The sequence below is a fragment of the Chlorocebus sabaeus genome, chromosome 1 (genome assembly GCF_047675955.1).
Source record: "Chlorocebus sabaeus isolate Y175 chromosome 1, mChlSab1.0.hap1, whole genome shotgun sequence".
Lineage (NCBI taxonomy): Eukaryota > Metazoa > Chordata > Mammalia > Primates > Cercopithecidae > Chlorocebus > Chlorocebus sabaeus.
This window is the reverse complement of record NC_132904.1, coordinates 107903348-107929033: the sequence shown is the minus strand read 5'-3', so window position 1 is coordinate 107929033 and position 25686 is coordinate 107903348. Positions and strand designations below refer to the sequence as shown.

At 40.2% G+C, this 25686-nt stretch overlaps 1 long non-coding RNA gene across 2 annotated transcripts; it reads left to right on the top strand.

The window, feature by feature from the left end:
- Positions 1–125: 125 nt before the first annotated feature.
- LOC119626580 (uncharacterized) lies at positions 126–25653 on the top strand. Of its 2 annotated transcripts, none has more exons than XR_005242734.2 (3): positions 126–795; positions 2743–2825; positions 21653–25653. It is a non-coding gene; the product is annotated as an uncharacterized lncRNA (long non-coding RNA). The 2 variants fall into 2 exon arrangements; XR_012094539.1 differs by having other exon boundaries at positions 21486–25653.
- The last annotated feature ends 33 nt before the right edge of the window (positions 25654–25686 follow it).

Here is a 25686-nt window from a genome sequence, read left to right as displayed (position 1 = left end):
GGGCCGGGGCAGGGGGGCGGGGGCGGGCCCGGGCCTGGATTGGTCACCATGGCGACCGAAGCACCGCCGACGTCGGCTGCTGGAGAGTGGGGGACGGCGCGCTCCTTCCGGGCTCAGACGCCCTCCCCTCGCCCCTCCGCCTCGCCGCTGCCAGGGGCGGGGTCGCCGCTCGGCCCGCTATAGTCCTCGGCCTTCCAGGCGAAGGGCAAGAGCGAGCCCTGGCGGACCGTGCGTAGGGGTGCAGAGACCTGGACGCGGCCTGCGATCTCCTTCCCCGCCCCGGCGTTCTCCGCCCACCCGGGGTCCTTCCCGCCAAAACCTCTCACCTACAAGTACAGCGCGCCCTAAATTTGGCACCGGCAAAGAACTGTGGCTGAGCAATGCGTTGCTCACAGGCTCCTTTCTTTGTGTTTTTTTCTCTTCTCGTTGCTATATATAACAAAACCCTCCACGTTTTGAAGTCTCCGAGGAGTCATTCTGACAGCAGTGCGGTCGCTGATAGACTCACAGAATGTCAATGTCAGCGCTGAAGAGATCTTGGAGATCATTTAATCCAGAGATTTGGAGCCTCATGTGAACTTCGGAGTCCGGAACCCCCTAAAACACAGGCCAGTTTTTGCTTATGTGAGCATGTCTCTGGAGAGATGGACCCGTAGCTTCTGTCAGATTCCCAAACGTGTTGGTGACCCTGAAAACGGTTAAAAATATTTCTCTAATCCAATTTTTTCCCCCAAAGGACGAAGCAGACCGCAAGGAATAAAGGGAATTGCCAAGGTCACACAGGCAATGGTAGAGGTAGGATTATAAATCACACCACGCTTCCAAATGTGACTCAAGGAAATAGGGACAGTGACACTTAAATATTCTGAAATGTATCATGTGCCTTCATATCTTGGTTTCTAAATACCATTCTCCACCTAAAGGAGCCAGACTCCGTGGCGAGATGGCTCATTCGAGGGCAGAGACAGGGAAAGTATAAAATGCCCTTGAAAGATCCCGTGCCTTAAAGCAAGGAGATTTCTTGGCTAGGTCAAGGAAGATATGTCAAACGAAAGATCGCTCCAAGGTGCTCCCGCCTTACCAAATCTGAGACAATTTGGGTATCAAGAATAAATAATGGGCCGGGCTTAGTGGCTCACGCCTGTAATCCCAGCACTTTGGGAGGCCGAGGTGGGCGGATCACCTGAGGTCAGGAGTTTAAGACTAGCCTGGCCAACACGGTGAAACCCCATCTCTACTAAAAATGCAAAAATAGCCGGGCGTGGTAGTGGGCGCCTATAATCCCAGCTACTCGGGAGGCTGAGGCAGGGAGAATTGTTTGAACCCGGGAAGTAGAGTTGCGGTAAGCCAAGATCGTGCCACTGCCCTCCAGCCTGGGTGACAGAGCGAGACTCTGTCTCAATAAATGAATAAATAAATAATGACAGAAATTGATTCTAACACACTGAATTTTGTAAAAGAATCGTAGAGCATGCTTACTTTTAAACTTTTAAATAGAAAAATAAAGGGGGGAGAAGTGAAATGACAGTGGAATGCCAACTAATATATGTTAGAAGAAATGACAATTAGCAAATCATTTGGCAGCCGTTACAGTAATAATGGATTCAGACAAGAATTATGAATAGATGTTTGAATCACTGAGTAAAATTTGGCTGGGGAACAAGATATTTGCACAGTCTTTGGATTTCTTATTCATGATAAAGGGTTAACAGAGGTACCTCTACAATGGAGAAATCTGACAGACATTACCCTAACCAAATGATCAAAGTTAATGTCACCAATTATGTGATAAAATGACATGATGAGCCTCCTGATGTGAGCCACTGAGGTTACAGTATCTCTTATACAGTATTCCTGTCAAAAATGCATATTATGATCTAGAAACAATCAGAAAGATGCAAACTAAGAAACATTCTACCCAACAACTGACCTGTATCCTTAAAAAACATCAGTGTCATGACAGTCAAAGAAAGACTGAGGAACCATTCTAGATTTAAGGGATTTAGAAAGGCATGGCACTAAAGGCAACATGTGATCTTGGAAAACCATGCTATAAAGGAATATATCAAAACAACTACTGAAATTTGAATATGGATTACATATTAGATAAGATACTCTTTCAGTGTTAAACTTCTTGAATTTTATAATTGTACTGTGATTATAAGAGAGAGTATTCCTTGTTAAGAGATACACACTAAACTAGTTAGGTATGAAATTTTTGGCCAGGCGTAGTGGCTCACACCTGTAATCCCAACACTTTGGCAGGCCGAGGTGGGCCTATCACTTGAGGTCAGGAGTTCAAGATCAGCCTGGCCAACATGGCAAAACCCTGTCTCTACTAAAAATACAAAAATTACCCGAGTGTGGTGGCACTCGCTTGTAATCCTAGCTATTCTGGAGGCTGAGGTGGGAGAATCGCTTGAACCCGGGAGGCGGAGGTTGCAGTGAGCTGAGATCATACCACTGCGCTCCAGTCTGGATGACAGAGTGAGACTGTAACAAAAAAAAAAGCAAAAAACTTCTGATATATGCAACTTACTCTCAAGTAGTTTAGCACAGATAGATAAGGCAAATGTGGCAAAATGTTAAATTGATAAAATAGGTAAAAGAGTATATGGTAGATTGTTGTACCATTCTTGCAACTTTTCTGTAGTTTTAATTTTTTAATGAAAATTAATATATTGTGTATTTTATTTTAAAATTTATATATATATTTTATTTATTTATTTATTTTTTTTTTAGTGCAAGATGGCTTTTGGGCCCTCCACTGCTCACTGTGCTTCTGCTTTTCACTCTCCCCAAGCAATACCTTATTCTACCATGAGGTATGTTGTTTGCAAATGTGAGGGGAGAAATGGGAGAAAGCTGTAAGACTGATCAGATTTCTGGATTGATAGGTGTGGGATATGAGTGGTCCTCTAACTAGGTGAGAGGTATTCTAATTAGGCTAGGAACCTACATATGTATACCAGTTCAAAAATAGTAACCATGTGCATTTTGCCACTTAGATGATTTCTTTTTTTTGAGGTGGAGTCTTGCTCTGTCAGCAGGCTGGAGTGCAGTGGCATGATCTCAGCTCACTGCAAGCTCTGCCTCCCAGGTTCAAGCAATTCCCCTGCCTCAGCCTCCCAAGTAGCTGGGATTACAGGCACGCATCACCACGCCCAGCTAATTTTTTGTATTTTACTAGAGACGGGGTTACATCATCTTGGCCAAGATGGTCTCGATCTCCTGACCTTGTGATCTGCCCGTCTTGGCCTCCCAAAGTGGTGGGATTACAGGCGTGAGCCACTGCGCCCAGTCAGATGATTGTATTTTAATTGTTCTGGGGGTGGGTTCCTTTGGGAATCTGATGAAAAGTCACTTACCCAAGAACCAGAAAATACTCATGGAGGCCTGCTCAGTGAACAACCTCATCCTTTAAAGTATACCTGTTGAACGGAAATGGATCATTTGAGTATTTAAATTAGATAACCAGGCCAAACACCTCCTTGCACAGTTGGAATAAGAATTGATTTGGGGCTGGAAAGAAGAAAAAGGAAAGACAGAGAGTACCAAAAGGTTTTGGAAAGCCAGAGTTCAGTGTGAGCATACTGGGTGTCTACAAGTTAGAGAACAGGAGACCAGAAAGAGGGAAGAGACAGAAGGGGCTGTGCCAAAAATCAGCCTTACTCATGTGGAAATGTAGTGGGTGTGCTACTCAGCGTTACTGGTAGGCTGTAAATGAAACCCTGAAGAAACACATATATGTGGACTAATTTAGAATACTGCAATCTTGGATTCTGTGATTCAACTCTGTTTCCTTAATCCAAAAGACCTACTCATCCCTGTCCTATTTCAACCCTGTATGTCTCTTATGTACTTTTGTTTCCGATTAAATGATAGCTGTATACATTTTAGCAATTATTAATATTATTCAACTCCTGCTTTCCTTTTCCTCTCTCCCTCTTTCTCCTCCTCTTTCTCTTTCCCTACACATACACACACACACACAGAGAGACACACACACACATACCATCCGCAGGAAATAAGAATAAAAGATAAGAGGGAGAAGGAGAAGAAAGAGAGCTTCATACAATCCCCATCTTTCTTTTCCATCTCTGGTTTTAGTATCAGTGAGGTAAAGCATTCTAGTCACCAAATTCCTTTTTGATTGAGCTTTCAGATGCAGCATTCCCGGCTGATGCTGTGAGTCTATGATATTTAGCATTGAGTTGGTTAAAAAATGTTAACATAACACTTCAAAAGGTAAAAAAGGTGTACACCGAGAAAGAAGACAGTGAGAGACTAAGAATTAATTATATAACATACTTAGAATAAAGTGGATTATAAATAAAAATGTGAAATGAGGAGAGGAGTTAGCAAAGAGGTAATGAAAAAGTGATCTGAAATGTGAGGAAAGAAGACTTCATGGCTCACAATGCTGTGTATTATTTTGCTGAAGCAGACAGCCTGTGAACTTGAAAAAAGATATGTACCATTTGTCTCCTTGATCGTGAACAATATCTGCATTTTTACTGTTTTATCATTTCAGGACTGAAGGAAAGTCAATATAATAATAGGCTTAGCTGGGTATGGTGGCTCATGCCTGTAATCCTAGCACTTTGGGAGGCCCAGGCGGGCGGATCACAAGGTCAGGAGATCGAGACCATCCTGGCTAACATGGTGAAACCCCGTCTCTACTAAAAATACAAAAACGAAATTAGCCGGGTGTGGTGGCAGGCGCCTGTAATCCCAGCTGCTGGGGAGGCTGAGGTGGGAGAATGGCGTGAACCCACGAGGTGGAGCTTGCAGTGAGCTGAGATTGCACCACTTCACTCCAGCCTGGGCAACAGAGTGAGACTCCATCTAAAAACAAAAACAAAAAAAAAAACAAAAAAAAAATTGGCTTAGGCCTGGATTTTGATTTAGTTCAAATAAAAAACTAATGAAATCTTTATTAGACAACTTTGCTTAGAAAAAATAGATTACAAAGCTAGAATGAATACTTTGCCTCTTATATTAACAAATACAGAAAGTACACAAGAAAATCCAAATCACTGACCTGTGCTCATTCCAAGGGCTTCTTATTAGTATAAAGTACAGCTATTCATGAAACAAATATCAATCAGCCACATTAATGAACATGTGGATGCCACTACATGTAAGGTACTATTATGGAAATAAACTAGAGGACTGAAGTTTAGAAAACTTTCTTTAGTACTTTTATTTTTAAAATAGCTTTATTGAGGTATACTTAATATATAATGAGATGCACATATTTAATGTATACAATTTGATGAGTTTGGACATATGCATACACCCGTATCAAAGTAATAAATATATCCGTCACCTCCAAAAGCTCTCCCCTGCTCCCGTGTGTGTGCCAGGGGTGGGGGACTGGGCGGGGGTTGGTAAGAACACTTGAGATCTACTCTCTTAAATTTTTTAGTGTACAATACAATATTATTAACTATAGGCACTATGTTGTTCAGATCTCTAGAACTTGTTCATCTTGAATTACTGAAGCTTTACACCCATTGAACAACTTGCTATTTCTCCCTACTCCCCAGCCCCAGGCAACACCATTCTATTCTGTTTCTATTAGTTTGACTATTTTAGATAGCTCATATGAGTGGGATCATGCAGTATTTATCCTTCCGTGACTGGCTTATTTTACTTAGCATAATGTCTTTCAGGTCCATCCATGTTGTTGCATATGGCAGGATTCCCTTCTTTTTTAAGGCTGAATAATATTCTGTTGTGTGCGTGTGTGTGTGTGTGTGTGTGTGTATTTCTTTCCATTCCTCTATTGATAGACATTTAGGTTGTTTCTTTATCTTGGTTATTGTGAAAAATGCTGTAATGAACATGGGAGTGCAGATATCTCTTCAAGATCCTGATTTCAACTCCTTTGGATAAATACCCAGAAGTGGGATTGATGGATCATATGGTAGTTCTATTTATAATTTTTTGAGGAACCTCCATACTGATTTCCATAATGCTGTACTGATTTACATTCCTACTAACAGTATACAAGAGTTCTGATTTCTCTATATCCTTGCCAACACTCATTATCTTTTTTTTTTTGTATAATAGCCACACTAACAGGTGTGAGATGCTATCTCATTTTGGTTTTGATTTGCATTTCCCTGGTGATTAGTGATGTTGAGCACTTTTTCATATACCTAGTGGCCAATTGTGTATCTTTTTTTGAAGAAATATCTATTCAAGTCCTTTGCTCATTTTAAAATCAGGTTATTTGTTGTTTTTTTTTTTTCAACTGAGTTGTAGGAGTTCCTTATATATTTTGGATATTAAGCTCTTATCACATATATGGCTTGCAATTCTTTTTCTCTAATTCCATAGTTGCTTTTTCACTCTGTTGATTGTTTCCTTTGCTGTGCAGAAGCTTTTTAGTTTAATGCAGTCCCACTTGTCTATTTTTGCTTTTGTTGCCTGTACTTTTGATGCCATATTCAAGAAATCATTGCCAAGACCAATATCAAGATTTTCCCCTACATTTTTTCCTAGGAGTTTTATAATTTAAAGTCTTATATTCATTTAAGTCTTTAATCCATTTTGAGTTGATTTTCTATATAGTATAAGGGTCTAGTTTCATTCTTTTGCATGTGAATATCCAGTTTTCACAGCACTATTCATTGAAGAGACTATCCTTTCCTCATTTTGTATGGTTGGCACTCTTATTGAAGATCAGTTGACTATATATGTGGAGGTTTATTTCTGGTCTTTCTATTTCGTTTCATTGGTCTGTATTTCTGTCTTTATGCCAGTACTATACTGTTTTAATTACTGTAGCTTTGTAATATATTTTGAAATTAGGAAGTGTGAGGCCCCCAGCTTTTTTCTTCTTGCTCAAGATTGGTTTGGCTATTCAGAGTCTTTTATGGTTACATATAAATACGCATTTTTTCCAACCACACATGGAGGATTCTCTAGGATAGATCATGTGTTAGGTAACAAAATGAGTCTTAAAAATTTTAGGATGACTGAAATCATACCAAGTATCTTTTCTGACCACAAAGGAATGCAACTAGAAATCAGCAGAAGAAAAATTTTAAAATTCACAAATACGTGGAAATTAAATAACACACTTCTGAACAACCAATGGGTCAAAGAAGAAATCAAAAGGGAAACCAGAGGCAGGTGTGGTACATGCCTGTAATCCCGGCTACTTGGGAGGCCAAGGAGGAAAGATTGCTTGAGCTTAGGAATTCAAGTTCAGTCTGGGCAACATAGTGAGACCTCATCTCAAAAAAGGCAGGTGAGAAGGGGAGTAAAAAATATCCTGAGACAAATGAAAATGAAAATACAACATGCCAAAACTTATGGAATGCAGCAAAAGCAGGACTAAGAGGGAGGTCTTTAGCTAATCATGCCCTAGTTTGGCTTTAGCTGTGATGGATCTTCTCTCAATGAAGAATGTATGACTCTCTAATTTTTTAAAATAATTTCAAATGTATGTATCTTCTCCCAGATGACAGCTTTTCTTAGGACCGTAAGTTTGAAAGGGATCTTAAAGAGTATCATATGAGTCCATCTTCCTATCTGAAACATAAATTTCTAAATATTTGATGGGTGACATTAAGCCTTGGTTTACTGCTTCATGCAGGAACCCAATCTATTGTCAGACAGTTGGCGTCAATGGAAAGCACTCCTTATTATTGGTTTCATATTTGCTTCTAACTTCTGCCTATAGATTTTAGTTCTTTTCTCTAGAGCAAGACATTACATACACACACACACACACACATATTCTCATATTCTTTCTTTAGTTTTCCAGGCAAAACATTCCCAACTTCGCTGTCTAGCTGACTATTTTTACCCTTATCTTTGTGCTTCTCCAGATAATAGTTTGTCAATGTCTCTCTTAAAATACTGTTCAAAAAACAGAACATAGTAGCCCAGGTGTAGTCTAAGCAGTACAGAATACTGGCCATTGACCAGTCACTCCTTTGATCTGGACTCCATGTTCATATTAATTCAGCCAAAAATTGGGCTAGCTGTCGTTTTAGCAGTCACATCCCACAGTTAAGACCAAAGCTAACTAAAACCTTTGGGTCTTTAAAAATAACAATTATTATTGTATTACATCACTCTTATAATTTTCTTAGGCAATCGATTTTTTAAATGTATAAATGGAAATTCTGGTAGTTAAAATGTCATCTTGTTGATTTTGCTCCTTGTTCCAGATAAAATAATCATTTTGATTCTTTGCTTGCCACCTATCATATTAGCTAATTGTTAGTTTTGTAAGCTATCCACAGATTCCACCAACATGTTTTCTATATCTTTATTGGAGTCTTCTTTGTATTATCACTCCTAGTACGAGTGTATTGCTCATAGTAGGTTCAAGACTGTGGACTGGTAAACTGGTAAATAGGGCAAAACCTGGGCCACAGTCCTAGACGTGGTCACTAAACATCTTCCAGTTTAACTTCCATAATTTATTGGTCCACCTTCATTTGATTTTTTTTTCCTTTTTGTTGTTGTTGTTTTTACCTTTATTTTTTTTGAGACAAGGTCTTGCTGTGTTGTCCAGGCTGGTCTCAAACTCTTGGGCTCGAGTAGTTCACCTGTCTTAGCCTCCTGACTAGTTGGGACTACAGGCATGAGCCAGTGTGCCTGATGAGGTTTTTCATATAACTGAGTTATAGGAAGATTCTATATTCATGCTTCTGGGAAAAGATTTTAAACAGGGGTCAGGTGTGGTGGCTCATGCCTGTAATCCCAGGACCTTGGGAGGCTGAGGCAGGTAGTTCACTTGAGGTCAGGAGTTCGAGACCAGCCTGACTAACATGGTGAAACCCTGTCTCTACTAAAAATACAAAAATTAGCTGGGTGTCGTTGTGCGCACCTGTTGCCCCAGCTACTTTGGAGGCTGAGGCAGGAGGATCACCTGAGCCTGGGAGGCAGAAGTTGGGGTGAGCTGAGATCGCACCACTGCAATCCAGTCTGGGCGACCGAGCAAGACCCTGTCTAAAAAAAAAAAAAAAGATTTTAAAGAGGCACCTTGACATTCTAATACCAATATTTCAATGTGTAAGCTACTTAACTCTCAGCTACTTTCCTTTTAGTTCATTCCTGTCTATTATTGGAGTATTTTACTAATCTTCCCACCTCTACTAGGTCATGAACTTCTTTTAAGGTAAGGATCATATCTTAGTAATTTTTGAAATTCCAAAACTTTTTAGCAGAATTCAGCAAGTACTGTTTATTTTGACATTTATTGCATTCATGTGCTAGCCACCGTGGTAGATACATACAAACATAAGTCAGACACAGTCCTTGCCCTTGAGAATTTTATGGTTTAGAGAGGGAGTTGTAAAATCCAACTGCTTAAGTGTGAACTTTGGCTCTACTACTTACTAGCTGGTGACCTTGGGGAAATTACTTAACCTCTCTCTGCTTGAATTGCTGTTAAATAGTGCTAAATAATAGTGCCTACCTCAGAAGATTGTTGTGAAGAGGGTAGACACACAAACAATTTTAATGTAATGTGGTGAGAGCTAAGATGAGAGATTTGGACGGGGAGCTCAAAGGAGAGGCACTCAGCTCAATTTAAGGGTCTTCAGGGGAGGCTTCCAAAAGATGAAAGCTAAAAAGAATTATAAAGGCCTAGTAAGAACCAGATGAAAAAAGATTGGATGAGCATTTGAAGAGGAAGAAACAGAATGAGCAATGGTCCCAAAGGTAGGAAGTGACATGATATGCTCAGGTAACTGTCATCAGTTGTGAACATCTAGAGTCAGTGATGACAGTGTCCATAGATAAAACTGGAAGACAGCTAGGACCAGGTCGTGTGAGGCCTTCTCTGTCCCTTCAGCCAGATGGCTGCTCCTAAACCCCTCTATAGAGAAATTCTGAAGTTGCAACTGGGTAGGAAACTGCTGAAGTGATAAATTCCAATTGTGCCCATGATAAGATGTGAGGAATGGAAGGGAGAGAGATGTTGAAGATTGGAGTGAACAGATGCAATCAGTTACTGAGAGTTTACCACATGCCATTCACTCTGCTGGGCACTGACCATACAAAGGTAGATGAAATATGGTCCCAGCCCTCAGGGAGCATATAATCTATTTCATTTAGACATTTAGCCCTTATTCCTCTGATTATTAGAGCCTAATATATATAAGGATGTAATAAAAGACTGTTAAATAACTTGCAGAGATCAATACATATTATGTCTGTATGCTGGAGCCAAATGAGTTGTGGTAGGAGTCAAATGTTTTGCATTGCCATTTATGGGCTCTGGATACATAATTCTGGGGCTCAGAGGAGAAATCTAGGGTGAAAATATAGAGATTGGTAGTACTGATAGTTGAAGTCAAGGATGTGAGTGGTATCATTCAATGGGAGTATCAAGAGTGAAGGAGTCTGGGCTCGGTGGCACACACCTGTAGTTCCAGCTACTCGGGAGGCTGAGGTGGGAGGATCACTTGAGATGAGGAGTTCAAGACAGCAATGCTCTATAATCATGCTACTGCACTCCAGCCTGGGTGACGTAGCGAGACCTCACCTCTTAAAGAAAATTTAAAAAGAAAGAGACGGCAAAATCCTACAGTATTTATTCAGCACCACAAGAATGGGCAAATAAAGAGAAGCATCCCCTCCCCACCGAAGTGTAGAGACCAGAGAAACAAGGAGAATGGATAAATAGGGAAAAATACCTTAAAATCTAGGGAAAAGAGACCTTAAATGAGAATTTCAAAGTGGAAGGAGTACTTTCAGTCTCTGAAAAGATGTCAAGCAAGATGAAGATTGAAAGGAATTCACTGGATTTAGTGACAAAGAGATAATTGATGATCTTTGCAGAGGGTTTCAGAGTCCTGGGGGCGGAAGCCAAGCTAGAGTGGGAAGTGATGAAGAAAAATGAGTGTAGATCGTTCTTTCAAAAAATTTGTCTGTGAAGGAATGAAGATAGAAGAGGATGTAGAGTCAGAAGTTTGGTGGTGAGTGTGTATGTGTGTGTGTGTGTGAGTGTATGAAAATGTGTGTGTGTGTGTGTTTTAACTGGTAGAGTTAAGCATTTCTGGAAAGAGCCAGAAAAGAGAAAGGTTGAAATAAAGGTGATTAGAGATAACCTATAGAAGGCAAGAGAATACAACAGAAGAGACTTTTTAGTCAGGAGGGAGACCCCTCTTTTACTCTGATATGGATGGGAGAAGGAAGCAAGGGTAGCTTTGCCTGCTGGTAAGTGGGTAGTGCACAGTGCCGGAAGTTTAACCTTGGCATCTATTTCCTCTGTGAGGTAGGAAGCAGATATCTGCAGGCAGTGTGAGGATGAAGGAATAGGAGGCTTTAGATGAGGGTAGAGGGAAGGTGGGTCTGGAGCGACCTAAGCATGGTGGTTCGTGCCTGTAGTCCTAGCTGCTCAAGAAGCTGAGGCAGGAGGATCACTTGAGTCCAGGAGTTCGAGGCTATAGTAAGCTAGGATTATGCCACTGTACTACAGCCTAGATAATAGAGTGAGACCCTGTCTCTAAACGAAAAAAAAAGAGTCTGGAGCTTAAATTAGATGAGAGTGAGGGGACATGAAAGATCTTGAGAAGGGATCTACTATGCTGGCATATTTGAATTAGATATTGTTCTAGATAGTAATAAGACCCAAGAAATATCCTCAAGAAAGGGTGATTAAAGTGAGATAAAGCGGTCTGCCTCTTTCTCCACAATATTCCTAGTATCTAATACAATACCTGGTACATAGTAAGTCCTCAATATGTATTTGTTCAAAGACTGAATAAAAATTCATTATTTTCTGCTTTCCAGTGTATTACTCCAATTTCACTCTTTTACATATTCATAACTGTAGTAAATGCTCTAAAAGAAAATAACTTCCTAGGAGTCCTGATCTGGTCTGGGGTTGGGGGTCAATAAGTTTTCCTCAGGAAACAAAATTTAAGGGAACATGAGAAGAATCAGCAGGAGAGAGTGAGGAGATGAGACGTGGAGGGAGCCTTACCAGGGACAAAATGTCTGAGTATCTTGAGATGAGAAAAAGCTGCAAGTGTTCCAGCTGGGTAGTGATGGGGGAGGAGAGAGATGGGGCTGAAGGGGAGGGGGACCATATTATGTGAGGTCCAGTATGGGCTCATTCATGATGCATGTTGTGACCCATGAGACTTGCAATGGGAAAAATTGACTTATAATTGTTGTTAGCTTATAAGCATTACTAGGAATTAATATTATGGAGATGTAATTATACACAGTGAGATTGGAAAGCTGAAAGATTATATTTATGTAAAATATCTCCTCCAGTACACTGCTACTTCCCTTCTACATAGCCTTATTCGTTTGGATTAAACAAAGCAAGTGTGGCAGTCTTCCAGAAGCCACTACTAAAATGTACTTAGTTCACCTGGAGAAAAAGCCTCTCCTTCCTCTCTGCTATTCTGATTTTTTTCCATTAGCTTCATGATTGGTGTCTTACTTTGTTCTGGCTGCTATAACACAATACCTTAGACTGAGTAATTTATAAGTAATAGAAATTTATTTCTCACAGCTGTGGAGGCTAGGTTCAAGGTCCAGGAGTTAGCAGATTCAGTGTCTGGTGAGGGCTCGCTGTTTGCCTCATAGATATGCCTCTTGCTGCATCCTCATGGGATGGAAGACGGGGAGGGGTCTCTCTACAGCTTCTTTAATAAGGGCACTAATCTCATTCATGAGAGCTCCACCCTCACCACCTCATCACCTCCCAAAGGTCCCATCTCTTAATATCATCACCTTGGGAGTTAGGTTTCAACACATGAATTTTGAGAGGACACATACATTCAGACCATAGCAATTGGGTTAATTAGGTATTTGCATAGGGGATAGATAAGCTTCAATGAATGGAATACGAAGAAAGCAAAGAACAGAGCAGTAACTTTTGGGGGATGATAGGGATGGGAGGCTCAGATAGGTAAGTATTGTGAAGGAGATTTTAAATATTGGGTTGTCTTAGTAAAGCTCAGGTCCCAGGGGATACTTGTTTCACAATTTTGTCCTGTATGTAAACTCTAAACCCCCAATTATTTTTGCCAAGATAAAGAATTAGCTACATGCCTCAAGATCAATCTTGGAGGACCTGTTTTGAATTGGTATGTGGATTTCCATGTGTGTACTGTGTATACGTGTGGATGTGTATGTATATCTGGATGTATATCTGTTGCCTGGGGCAGGAGACTTCTGTGGAAATTAAAAGCAGAGGCTCAGACTGCTGATATAAGTGTCCACAAGGATAACGATCAGGACAGAACAGAAGCCAGAGTTTAGAAATAGAAAACTGGTGGGGATTGATGACCTTGAGCATTTATCCTCCCACTACACCACACCCTCCATCCCCTAGGGCTGGTGAATTACAATCCAGAAATGCCATCTCTTCTGACTGCTTCTCCTTGAGGGATGGAGGATAGTGTGAGTCTAAAGGTAGGGTCCTGACCTGAAGAGTTACTTGGTGGCATGATATCCAGCCTAAGCAATTTATTATAATAGTCTGGTGCTTGGTGCTTGGATCTCTCCACCCTAGTGCTTGTCCCTTCCCCTCTCCTTGAGCTCACTGGATGTTGACACAGACTGTTTTTTTCCATTACGAATGCTCAGACAGAATAGCTGATACCATCAGAGAAATATATACTCACAAGCCAAAGTAATGAGACATCTCAGGAGTACAGTTACTTCAAAATAAAGCAACAACTTGGATTATAGATGCCACCAGAAGCAAATATTTTAGATCACATGGTTAACAAAATTAACAAATATAAAACGAGCATAATAAACAATGTTTATTAATCTAATTTTGTTTTACTAATAACAGGATTTACTTTGAAAATCGTATATGAAAATAGTGCTATAGTGTATAAAAATAGTGTGGGATTTGTTCTAAAATAAATATACAAAACTTTGGATAAGTAGAACATTCAGAAACCAGACCCATGTATATATGTTTGTTCTTTCTTTCCGTTTCTTTCCTTTCTTCTTTTCTTTTCTTTTCTTTTTTCTTTTTTGAGATAGAGTCTCACTCTGTTATCCAGGCTGGAGTGCAGAAGCATGATCTTGGCTTACTGCAACCTCCTCCTCCCAGGTTCAAGTGATCCTCCTGCCTCAGCTTCCCAAGTAGCTAGGATTACAGGTGTGTGCCACCATGCCCAGCTAATTTTTGTATTTTTAGTAGAGATGGGGTTTCACCATGTTGGCCAGGCTGGTCTCAAACTCCTGACCTCAGGTGATATACCAGCCTTGGCTTCCCAAAGTGCTGGGATTACAGACATGAGCCACCTAGAAGCGGTATGGCAGATCAATGGGGAAAGGAGGGACTATTCAATAAATGGACTTGTAAAAAATAGTTATCTAGGCCAGGTGCAGTGGCTCACACCTGGAACCCCAGCGGTTTGGGAGGCTAAGATGGGTGGATCACTTGAGCCTAGGAGTTCCAGACCAGCCTGGGCAACATAGTGAAACCCCACCTCTACAAAAAAATTAGCTGGACATGGTGGCATATGGCCTGTGGTCCCAGCTACTCGGAAGGCTGAGGTGGGAGGATTGCTTGAGCTTGAGAAGTCAAGGCTGCAGTGAGCTGCGATTGCACCACTGCTCTCCAGCCTGAGCAACAAAGCAAGATCCAGTCTCAAAAAAAAAAAAAATCTGTATGGAAAAAATGACATTGATCCCTACCTCATACCATATATAAAAATAAACACATAAATTAAGTACTTAAATGTTAAAAGTAAAATTTTATAAATTTTATTAGAAAATATATGTCTTTCTGACTTTGGGCTAGGGAAGAATATATTAAGGACACAAAAAACCCTCCAACCATAAGAGAGAATATTAATGAATCTGATTATATTAAAATTAATAACTTCTGAAAATCAAATATGAGATCCATAAATGTGAGACTCAAGGAAGGGAAGGTAGATAAATGAACTGAGGAGAAGCTCACAGGTGGTTGTATGATTGTTAATATTCTAATTCTTGTATTGGGTGGTTGGCTTACAAGTATTCATATTTTTATTCATAATAAGCAAATATATAAATAAGTACAAAAGTATATATAAATAAAAACAAAAGGGTGCTAAGCTTGTACCAGTGAAAAACAGTGTGTCACGAATCAAAGATAATCTGTGCACTTGAGAAGAAAAACATCAACTATCCCAACCGTATTTTGTTTTTACTATTAGTTATCATTAATCTATACAATAATCCTATTTTTGATTACTACTATAATCCCCTTTTTACAGATGAATCAAAGCTTAGTGAGTTAATGTAACTTGCTCAAGTCCATGAAGCTAGCATATGACAGAATCAAGAATTTGAAGTCACATCTGTTTGACTCTAGGGCCTAGGTCTCAACAATTAGGTGTAGACCCCTAGTCACTTAAGACCATTTTGTTCATGAAGGTACCCACTAAGAGCAATTGTTGCTGAGGATAACAATCTCTAAATATGTGAGGTAAAAGTTGACCTAACATTTGAATGTTTTGCCACACAAAGTGTGCCTTAGCAACTTGAGGAATTTACATGTGTGTCATAATGGAAAAGCTGTGTTAAAATGAAGTCACACATATACCATTGAGTAATAAGAATCTGAATGCAAGAGAGCTCAAGTAAGAAATGTCATGCACTGTTGGATCAAGAGTGATTCACTCCTGGAGTCTGCACAATGTTCCTCTTCCATATGCCCACGCAGGAATGTAAAGATATAAAGAGAACGTTCACAAACTTTTCTAGCGGTTGTGAATTTGCTACACACCTAATGAATTCTGCTTTGTGACCTCACTAAAGCACCTTTGTTTCTTAGTTCTTTAAAGAACATCAAATGTAAGTCCCATGCCCCCTCTACTGGTCAGCCTCATTTTGTCATAAATGTTTTTCTAAATAAGCATCCATCCATCCATCCATCCATCCCTGTGAACAAAGATGCTTATTTCTAGTGCCCTGAGTCTTTCTGGAGAGGAGAGTTGGCAGTGGGAAAGAGAGAAGAGTATATATATTTTTGTGTGTGTGAAGAAGATAAAATGTCACCAGGAATCTGGCTTGTGGGCAGATGCCATATAACCGAACTTATACCATAACTTTGGAGGAATAAGATTGGAGGTGTGGAGATCAGTTTTAGAGGCAGCATCTGTAGCCTTTGCTTTATACCCAAAAGTAAAAATTAAAAATAATCTGTTAATTTTCTTCAATTCATCATCCAATTAAATTTATTAGGTACTCTCACAGAGGTCTGTCTTATTGTGTATATCTCTATCCACTTCCCCTAAAAGTGGTGCTCTCCTCTCCTTCCTGTGTTTACATGTCAGATCTATTCATCAGAGTAAAATGAGGACTTTTGAGGGCAGAAATCACATTTAATTTTCTGTCAGGTTCAGCCCCCAACTCCCAAATAGTGCATACCACATGGTAAATAACAATTATGCTACTTAGCTACCCCTCTCAAATTGCCACGTAAGAACAGAAAACATCCCCATTCAGTAGCCCAAGGAAATCCAAATCAAAAGGATAAAAGAAGATGCTGACCACGCACCAGAAGACTAAATACAGTAATTTTATTGTTGTGCCCATAATCACTATTTGACCAGAAACATTTCAGGATATGTTGATTCTAAAATGTTGGAGTTCAATGATCAGGTTCAGAAAACATCTATTAAAATGACTTCCCTTTTCCTCCACCTCTGAACCTCCAAATCCCTAAACACTGAAGAGGGCTAAACAGTATGGTTCTTTTATTCTTTTTAACTCACATAATACTTGACCACAAAACCCTGACAGTAATATAGAAGCAACTTTGAGCATCAGGAAGTGAGACACGAGGCAGTCAGCTTATATGGGCAAGGAGCCAGGAGCCTTGAGTTCTGCTCTTGGATTCACCATGTTGTAGCTAGCTAACCAGGGGAGAGTCACTTCATTTTAGTTTGTGTCTCAGTTTCTGATATGGTCAGGCTTTGTGTCCCCACCCAAAACTCATCTTGAATTATAATCTCCATCATCCCCATGTGTCAAGGGAGAGAACAAGTGGAGATAATTGAATGATGGGGGCAGTTTCCCCCTTGCTGTTCTTGTGATAGTGAGTTCTCATGAGATCTGATGGTTTTTGTTTATTTGTTTGTTTTGTTTTGTTTTGTTTTATGAGATGGAGTCTCGCTCTGTCACCCCGGGCTGGAGTGCAGTGGTATGATCTTGGCTCACTGCAACCTCCACCTCCCAGGTTAAAGTGATTCTCCTGTGTCAGCCTCCCGAGTAGCTGGGACTGCATTTCACTATGTTGATCATGCTGGTCTCGAACTCCTGACCTCGGATGATCCGCCCACCTCGGCCTCCCAAAGTGCGGGGATTAGAGGCATGAGCCACTGCACCTGACTGAGATCTGATGGTTTTATAAGGGGCTCTTCCCCCCTCGCTTGGTATAAATTAGTTTCGGGCAGTTCTTAATAGCAGTATGAAATGGACTAATACAGTTTCCTTATTTGTAAAGTAGTAATAATCATATCTGCTTTATATACTAACTTCACTGGGTAAGTAGGTAGGTGTTGTAACTCTGAATGCTCTCTGGAGCGGTGAGGGGTGGGGCTGGGATGTCAACCCACTTTCCCTTTTCCATTATACATTCATATTCTGAAGACTCCAGACTGTCCTCAGACTGGGACAGGTGAAAACTGCCCGGGCCTAGAAGGCCCTGCATATCACAAACCACCCACAAGCCCCCAATCCACATACACATTATTGAAGAGCACATGACCCCTCTCTCAGTTTGGCATTCAGCACTGACACAGCATGGCCATAAGCCTAAATGTCTACTCTTACCACTAACATTGATTAGGCCCCAGGAAACATTCTCCACATCTCTTGCCTTATGTCCTCAAAACAGCAGGTGGCTGCATCTGAATGCCATAAAGGCTTGCAGGTTGGATCTGGTGTGGTGGCTCATGCCTGTAATCCCAGCACTTTGGAAGGCTGAGGAAGTCAGATCACCTGAGGTCAGGAGTTCAAGACCTGCCTGGCCAACATGGTGAAACCCCATCTCTACCAAAACCACAAAAATTAGCCAGGCATGGCAGCATGTGCCTGTAATCCTAGCTACTCGGGAGGCTGAGGCAGGAGAATTGCTTGAACCCAAGAGGCGGAGGCTGCAGTGAGCCGAGATCGTGCCACTGTACTCCAGCCTGGATGGCAGAGCGACATTCTGTCTCAAAATAAATAAATAAATAAATAAAAATAAAGACTTGCAGTCTGTGGTATCCTCATTTTAAAATTACAAATTTTAATTTATATTTTGCCTTTTAATTTTAATAGATGCTTTTGAATATTTTAGAAAAGATAACTTTTGACAATATATGAAAAACAATTTCACATTAAAATTTTTATATTTAGATTATACTTTTGATAAAAATATAAAATTTTATACAGCTTGAATATACTTATATTTTAATTTTAATCTTTTTTTGTAACTACTGTTGATAAAACACAAATTATTTGAAAATCTTGATTATTACAGCTTAACTGGGCCAGGCATGGTGGCTCGCACCTGTAATCCCAGCTCTTTGGGAGGCCAAGGTGGGAGGATTGCTTGAGGCCAGGAGTTCAAGACCAGCCTGGGCAACATAGCAAGACCCTGTTTCTACAAAAAAATTTACAAACTAGCTGGGTGTGGTGGCACGAACCTGTGGTCCTAGCTACTCGGGAGGCTGAGGTGAGAGGATTACTTGAGCCCAGGAGTTCAAGGCTATAGTGAGCTGTGATTATACCACTGCACTCCAGCATGGGTGACAAAGTAAGAACCTATCTCTTAAAAAACAAAACAAAACAAAACAAAACCCAAACAACTAGTGATTTTGCTAAAATAAAAACAAACAAACAAAAAATAGATACTTCATAAGTAGATAGAATGCAGATTTTTTTTTTTAAAAGGCAAACCACTTTTAAGAGTATGAATTCTACCTCAGAGCAATAGAAATCTATTATATAAATGATTTCTCAATCTGGGTTTCTTAAATGGGGTTACAAGAGGTATGTCATGATTTGGGAGGGGAAGGGATTTCTCAAAGCCCTTGTTAAGCATACTGCATGTTCTGGAATATCAATTGCCCTTTTAAACTTCTGTTTCTTTAAGAAAAACAGAGTAGGTTGTGGACTTGAACGAATATTTAAGATAAACACAGGACTTTGGAAAAATTTTGCATTTCCCAATAATTTTGCTTTGGGTCACTTTCCCAGGGCTTTGAGTGCACACCGGGGTGTGTGTGTGTGTGTGTGTGTGTGTGTGTGTGTTGTGTAGCTTTCATTCTTCTCTGTCAGTACTTCAGTGGAAAAGTTTAGGAAGCACTGGAAGAAATAATAAACAACTTACTAGGACAAGAAGAGCTCAGATTAGTATGCCTAGGAAAGGATTGAAAGAAGACAGTTCCTAATGGCCGGATGCAATGGCTCACACCTGAATACCAGCACTTTGGGAGGTTGAGTTGGGCTTGATTCCAAGAGTTTGAAACCAGCCTGTGCAACATAGCAAAACCCCATCTCTACAAAAAAAATACAAAAATTAGCAGGGTGTGGTGATGCATGCCTGTAGTCCTAGCTACTTGGGAGACTGAGAGAGGAGGATCTCTTGAACCCAGGAGGTTGAGGTTGAGGCTGCCGTGAGGTGTGATCACACCACTCACTGCACTCCAGCCTGAGTGACAGAGCAAGAGCCTGACTCAAAAAAAAGAGGATTACCTTCATTTGAAAAGGCATTACACCATGTTGCCAGCTTAATTGATTATTTTTGTGTATGCTACTAATGAGACCAAATCAATCATTCTGTCCCTGCGTGGACTGGTTAATTGAGCTTTTTTTCTTTGCTAAGATGTCCTAACCTCGGCCAGCCTTGCTGGTGTGTAACTGCTTCGTCATTAGCAAGAGTGCAGGAGAGAATGTGGAAGGCACGGCACAATCTAACAGTGCTTTGGAAAAACAACTAAACAGATGTTTCCACTAACAGTGGATGAGAAGCACTTCCTTCCTACAGATCTGTGCTCAGTTCTCTGCATACAGATCTGAGTTCTCAGTTCCACTAAGGTATACTGTGAAAAAGGAATGAGTTTCATCTCCTTTTCTGTCCCTCTTTGTTCTATTTTCTTCTGCAACATGGGAGAGGTAATACTAGAGAGAAGAGTCAGAGTGCTGGGGCAGGAAAAAAGAAACAAATATGAGGGGTTAGTGTCCTGATGCTGGTCCTGGTTAGGGCACTAAATAGCTATGGACCTTAGATTAAGTCTGCTGAACTTTTCTAGGCCTCCTTTTCCTCATTTGTAAAATCAGAGTTTTGGTTTAGATGATCTCTTAGGTTCCTCCTAAATCCAATATTCTGGATTATTTTGAACATTTTCCTGCAAAGTTTTCCTTTACTTTTGTAACCCCCTAATATGCAAACTTAATGACATTCAAAAATGGTTTACTGAGATGGCTCTCAGGAAACTTCTTAGGGTCAACAAGTTCCAAGCTTCTCAAAATAGAAGGATTATACCTTCTAAATAGGATTATATCAGAGTCCTGATTTTGAATTAGAAATAGTGATATAATGAATGATGTATATTGAAAAGATAATTTCCTAGTTCTCTCCCCTGAATAGGCCTAGAAATCGAGATCAAACTGGAGGCAACAAGCACTCCTAGCTCCCAGACAGAGATCTCTATTTACTAGTTTTCTCTAAAAGTAATCAAGACATATAGTGGATACTGTGGTTTGCCACCCAGATTCTCCATTCAGAACTGAGGCCTGGGATGCTGGAACAGTGGTGACGTTGGTTGTCCCTGAATCACTCTCTGGGCATTGTCTTAAACCAAGGTTTCTTAGTCTCAGCACTATTGACATTTTGGACTGGATAATTCTTTGCTGTTGGGGACTGTTCTGTGCGTTAGAAGATGTTTAGTAGAATCCCTGGCTTCTACCCGCTAGATACCAGTAGCACCCTACCCATGGCTGTGACAACCAAAAATGTCTCCAGGCATTGCCAAATGTCTCTGGGGGACAAATTACCTTGACTGAGAACCACTGCCCTAACATGAAGAGAGTCACCTCACCCAAGGTTATAACATCCTGCCCAGAGGCAGCCCATATCTAATGACTGGTTAATGTGGATTATAAAGGTCAGGCTCTCTTGCCTGAAGGGAGGACATCTTACAGGACTAGACCATCTCCAGTGTTCTCTGTGGATTTGGCTGTGACTCTACTGTGGTTCCACTGCTTTCTCTGCCCAGTCCTACTTTTGCCCCTCCCCCATAGGTGTTAATTCTAAGTGCAGTCCCTTAATTGCTTGTAAATATTCAACTCAGAGTCAATTTCCTGGAAGAACCCAACTTGAGACAGGTCTTCTTAGAGAAATGGCTGATTCCAGGTTTTAAACGGAAGATATGCCAGATAAACTTGGAACATCTTGTGATACCAGAAAGCAAGGAAGCAAGCTATGAAAGATTACTAGGATCATGTCAGAAGGACAGGAGTTAATTTACATACTCTCTCCTTGGCCACAGGTGTTCAAAGACAAACATCTATAATGATTGATGCTTAAATTCATGACATAAAGATTTTTAAGAAGTCATTGGTCACTTTGAAGAATGCAAGGAACTACCTCTTAATTTTATAAACTGGTAAATAAAATAAGCATTTTTTCCTGTCTTTCCTATATTGCCTATATCAGATAACCAAACAACAGATGAAGGGGAAGACTCAAGTTAATAAAAAAGAAAGGCTAGAAGTAGAATATCACCATTTTGCAGTCTTCAAAGAGATAATGACCTCTTTCAAAGAAGCAATGATCATCAGTGACTAAGAACAGCGGAAAAAGAAACAATTGGATATCATGGACCTCCTGCTAGACACCACCACAGTGCAGTGGTCTTGTGGGGTGTTGGGAGCAGTTCACAAGACTGCTCTTACTTCTGGCATCAGCTGCAAGTTTGGGGATTCTCAAAACCACACAATTTTGATAATTTGCTAGAAGGACTTGAAATCACTAAAAGTTGTTATCCTAATGGTTATGGTTTATCACAACTAAAGGATACAGATTAAAGGTAGTCCAGGAAAAAAATCATGTAAGACAAAGTCTAGAAAAGTTCCATATATGGATGTTCCAGTTATCTTCTCCCTGTGGAGTTGTATGCACCATTACTTTCCCATTATCAGTGTATGACCATATGCACAGATTATTGCCAAGCACCTGAGCCTTCCTGTCCAGATATTTATTTGGTTGGCTGCCCACATGACTTCTCCATCTCCAGCCCCTCCAGAACTGATTGCTGAGTATGTGTGACCCAAACCTCCCACTCTGTATCACATCATTACACTATCCATTTTAACCAAGGCCTGCACACAAACAAAACCACTCCTATCATGAAACTCCAAGGGTTTAGAAATTACACCCCCAAATAGAGGGAAAAGGCCAGACCCCTTTTTGGACAAGATTATAGTCTTTTCTACACATCTTGCAAAACAAACAAACAAAAAAGATTGAGCCTGAATCTGATTAAGCCTTTAGATTCAACTAACAATTTACAGGAAACACAGGGATAAAGAACCTTTTAAGTGATACCATAGCAAATTCAGGCCAATTGACCTGATATCTTTAACAAAAAGTTGCAAGAGGAAAAAGGGGACGGCAGAGAAACCTATAAATTAAAATAGAATTAAAATACATATTGCTTAGTTGCAATGTATTGTACCATATTTGGATCCTGATTTAAATAATGAAGTTGAAAGTTCTCAGAATTAGGGTAATGTGAACTCTGGTTGAATATTTTATGATGTTAAGGCATTAATTTTTGCATTAGATAATTGTTATGATCATGTTTAAAGATCACAAAAAGAATCTCTATCTTTTAGAGATTCATACTGAAATATTTACAGATGAAATGACATAATGTGTGGGATTTGCTTCAAAATAACCTGGGGATGAGTTGGTAGTAGGTGGGGTTTTGGATGGAATGAGACTGGCCATGTGCTGTAAGAAAACAAAAAAAATTGAGTTGTATGTTAGTTCACATGTTCATGCTTTCCATTTTGAAAAATGTAACATGTATATGTGATAGAGCCTGTGGGACTCAGGAGGCCTTCACTGAGCCTTGCTTTTCTGCTAAGGTACTTGTGTACAATAGACTGTTCTTATTTGTTCACCTCTTCATTTTCTCTGGGCCTTTGAGGGAGCAGATGTTGATTATTTCAGTTGAAAGCTGGAACTAGTATGCATAGTGGTTGAGGCTATACAGTTGTTGCGAAGAGATATAGATGCATACACAAGATAATGGATATGCTTTGTCTATTGATTTTTCTTAATTTTTTTTTTTTTTTTATAGAAATGGGGCCAATGTTGCCCAGGCAAGTCTCGAACTCATGGACTCAGGCCATCCGCTTATCTTGGCCTACCCAAAGTGCTGGGATTACCGGTGTGAGCCACTGCACCTGGCCCCATTTATTTTTCAAGAGAAGCATTATAGTTTTAGTAAGATGGTAAACTTAATGTAGATAAACATTACCTTGTAATATTCTGGTAAGATCAATATATTTTGAAGTTAAAATTTAAAGCCTCATGTTTGCCATTTAAGGATATATATTTATTTTTGTATGTTTAAATGCATTTTGTATGCCTAAATAGTGGAATATTAAATTTATTGAGCAAAGGGAACTTTAAGTGATAAGGAGGAGAAAGCCAGGTATTTCTGAAGAACATTGAGCTTTGAGGATACGATCTCAACTTGTTAATACTAACAAGCCTATTCGTCCATTTTCACACTGCTATAAAGAAATGCCTATGAGGCCGGGCATGGTGGCTCACACCGGTAATCCCGGCACTTTGGGAGGCCAAGGCAGGTGGATCACCTGAGCTCAGGAGTTCAAGACCAGCCTGGGCAACACGGCGAAACCCCATCTCTACAAAAAATACATAAATTAGCCAGGCATGGTAGCATGCGTCTGAAGTCCCAGCTACTCAGGAGGCTGAGCAGGAGAATCACTTGAACCCGGGAGGTGGAGGTTGCAGTGAGCCGAGATTGTGCCACTGTACTCCAGCCTGGGTGACAGAGCTGTCTTGCAAAACCAAACAAAGCAAAACAAAACAAAACAAAAACAAAAGAAAGAAAAAGAAATGGAAATGCCTGAAACTGGGTAATTTATAAAGGAAAGAGGTTTAATTGACTAACAGTTGCACATGGCTGTAGAGGCCTCAGGAAATTCACAATCATGGCGGAAGGTGAAGGGGAAGCAGGCACCTTCTTCACAACATGGTAGGAGGGAGAGAAGTGCTGCAAAGGGGGAACTTCCAAACACTTATAAAACTATCGGCTCTCGTGAGAACTCTCTCACTAACACAAGAACAGCATGGGGGAACCGCCCCTGTGATCCAATCACCTCCCAGCAGCTCCCTCCCTCAACACATGAGGATTACAATTTGAGATGAGATTTGGGTGGAGACATAGAGCCAAACCATACCACTAGAAACAGCAAAAAGTTATTCTGTGTGCAACTAGCAGAGATTCCAGGTGTCACTAAAATACACTTATTTGGAGCCTGATAACATTTTGTCTGATTTTTAAATCATTCGCTGAAATAATTTTTAAACAAAATCTACTTCTGAAAAGACTACAATTCCTAATATTGTTATGCACTAGTGTGTATTTTCACCATAACAAAGATTGTAACCATTTCCCATGTTTGGGCACTTATGATTTATACTCCCATCTTGTCTCCCTTGACAACTTTTTTTTTTGTCCCTGAGATTGAGTCTCGCCCTGTTGCCCAGGCTGAAGTGCAGTGGCGTGATTTCAGCTCACTGCACCTCTGCCTGCCATGTTCAAGAGAGTCTCCTGCTTCAGCCTCCTGAGTAGCTGGGATTACAGGTGCCCGCCACCATGCCCAGCTAATTTTTGTATTTTTAGTAGAGACGGAGTTTTGCCATGTTGGCCAGGCTGGTCTCGAACTCCTGACCTCATGATCTGCCCGCCTCAGCCTCCCAAAGTGTTGGGATTACAGGCATGAGCCACTGCGCCTGGCCGACAGCTTTTTAAATTGGCTTTTCTCATATTCTGAATAACAGAACTGTTAAGATATCTTTTACAACCAAACTGTCTTTGAGGTTTCTTTCTTAGACAACACCAAAGATTTATTTTCTCATTTTGTAAAAGGAGGGGTGCTGGAAGTCATTGAAAATACTTGGAATTCTCTGTATTTGTGAGAGCATTTGCCAAGCCCATAGTATGGAAACAGCTGGCAAACCAACCTCCCTAGGTCAATTATATACAAAAATATACAAAGCATGTTATTAATATTAGGTCAATTATATACAAAGCATGTTATTAATATTAAAATGAACAAGTTTCAGCAATTGCAATCTTTCAGGATGGATAGAGCATACTCAAGGTAATGTGTGAAGACTGGCATAATAACTGTCGGCAAGATTTATTCAACGTTTTTTGTTTTAAAATACCTGTATCAATTGGTTACCAAAAAATACACATTGGGATAAATTAAAAAGTCCTGGAGATCTGTCAAGGCCGTTGTTGTCTATAGGATGCTACTACTTTCAGAGCAATTGTTGATTAAATCTTTTAAAAATACTTGTACATTATGTCTCATTTTTCTTATTGTAGATACTGTTAATTATTATAGTAAATTAACCCAAGCCATTGACCAAGTCTTGTCGTCAATAGGTAGTTTCTTCTTTTCCTTTGCACTTATCTAAAC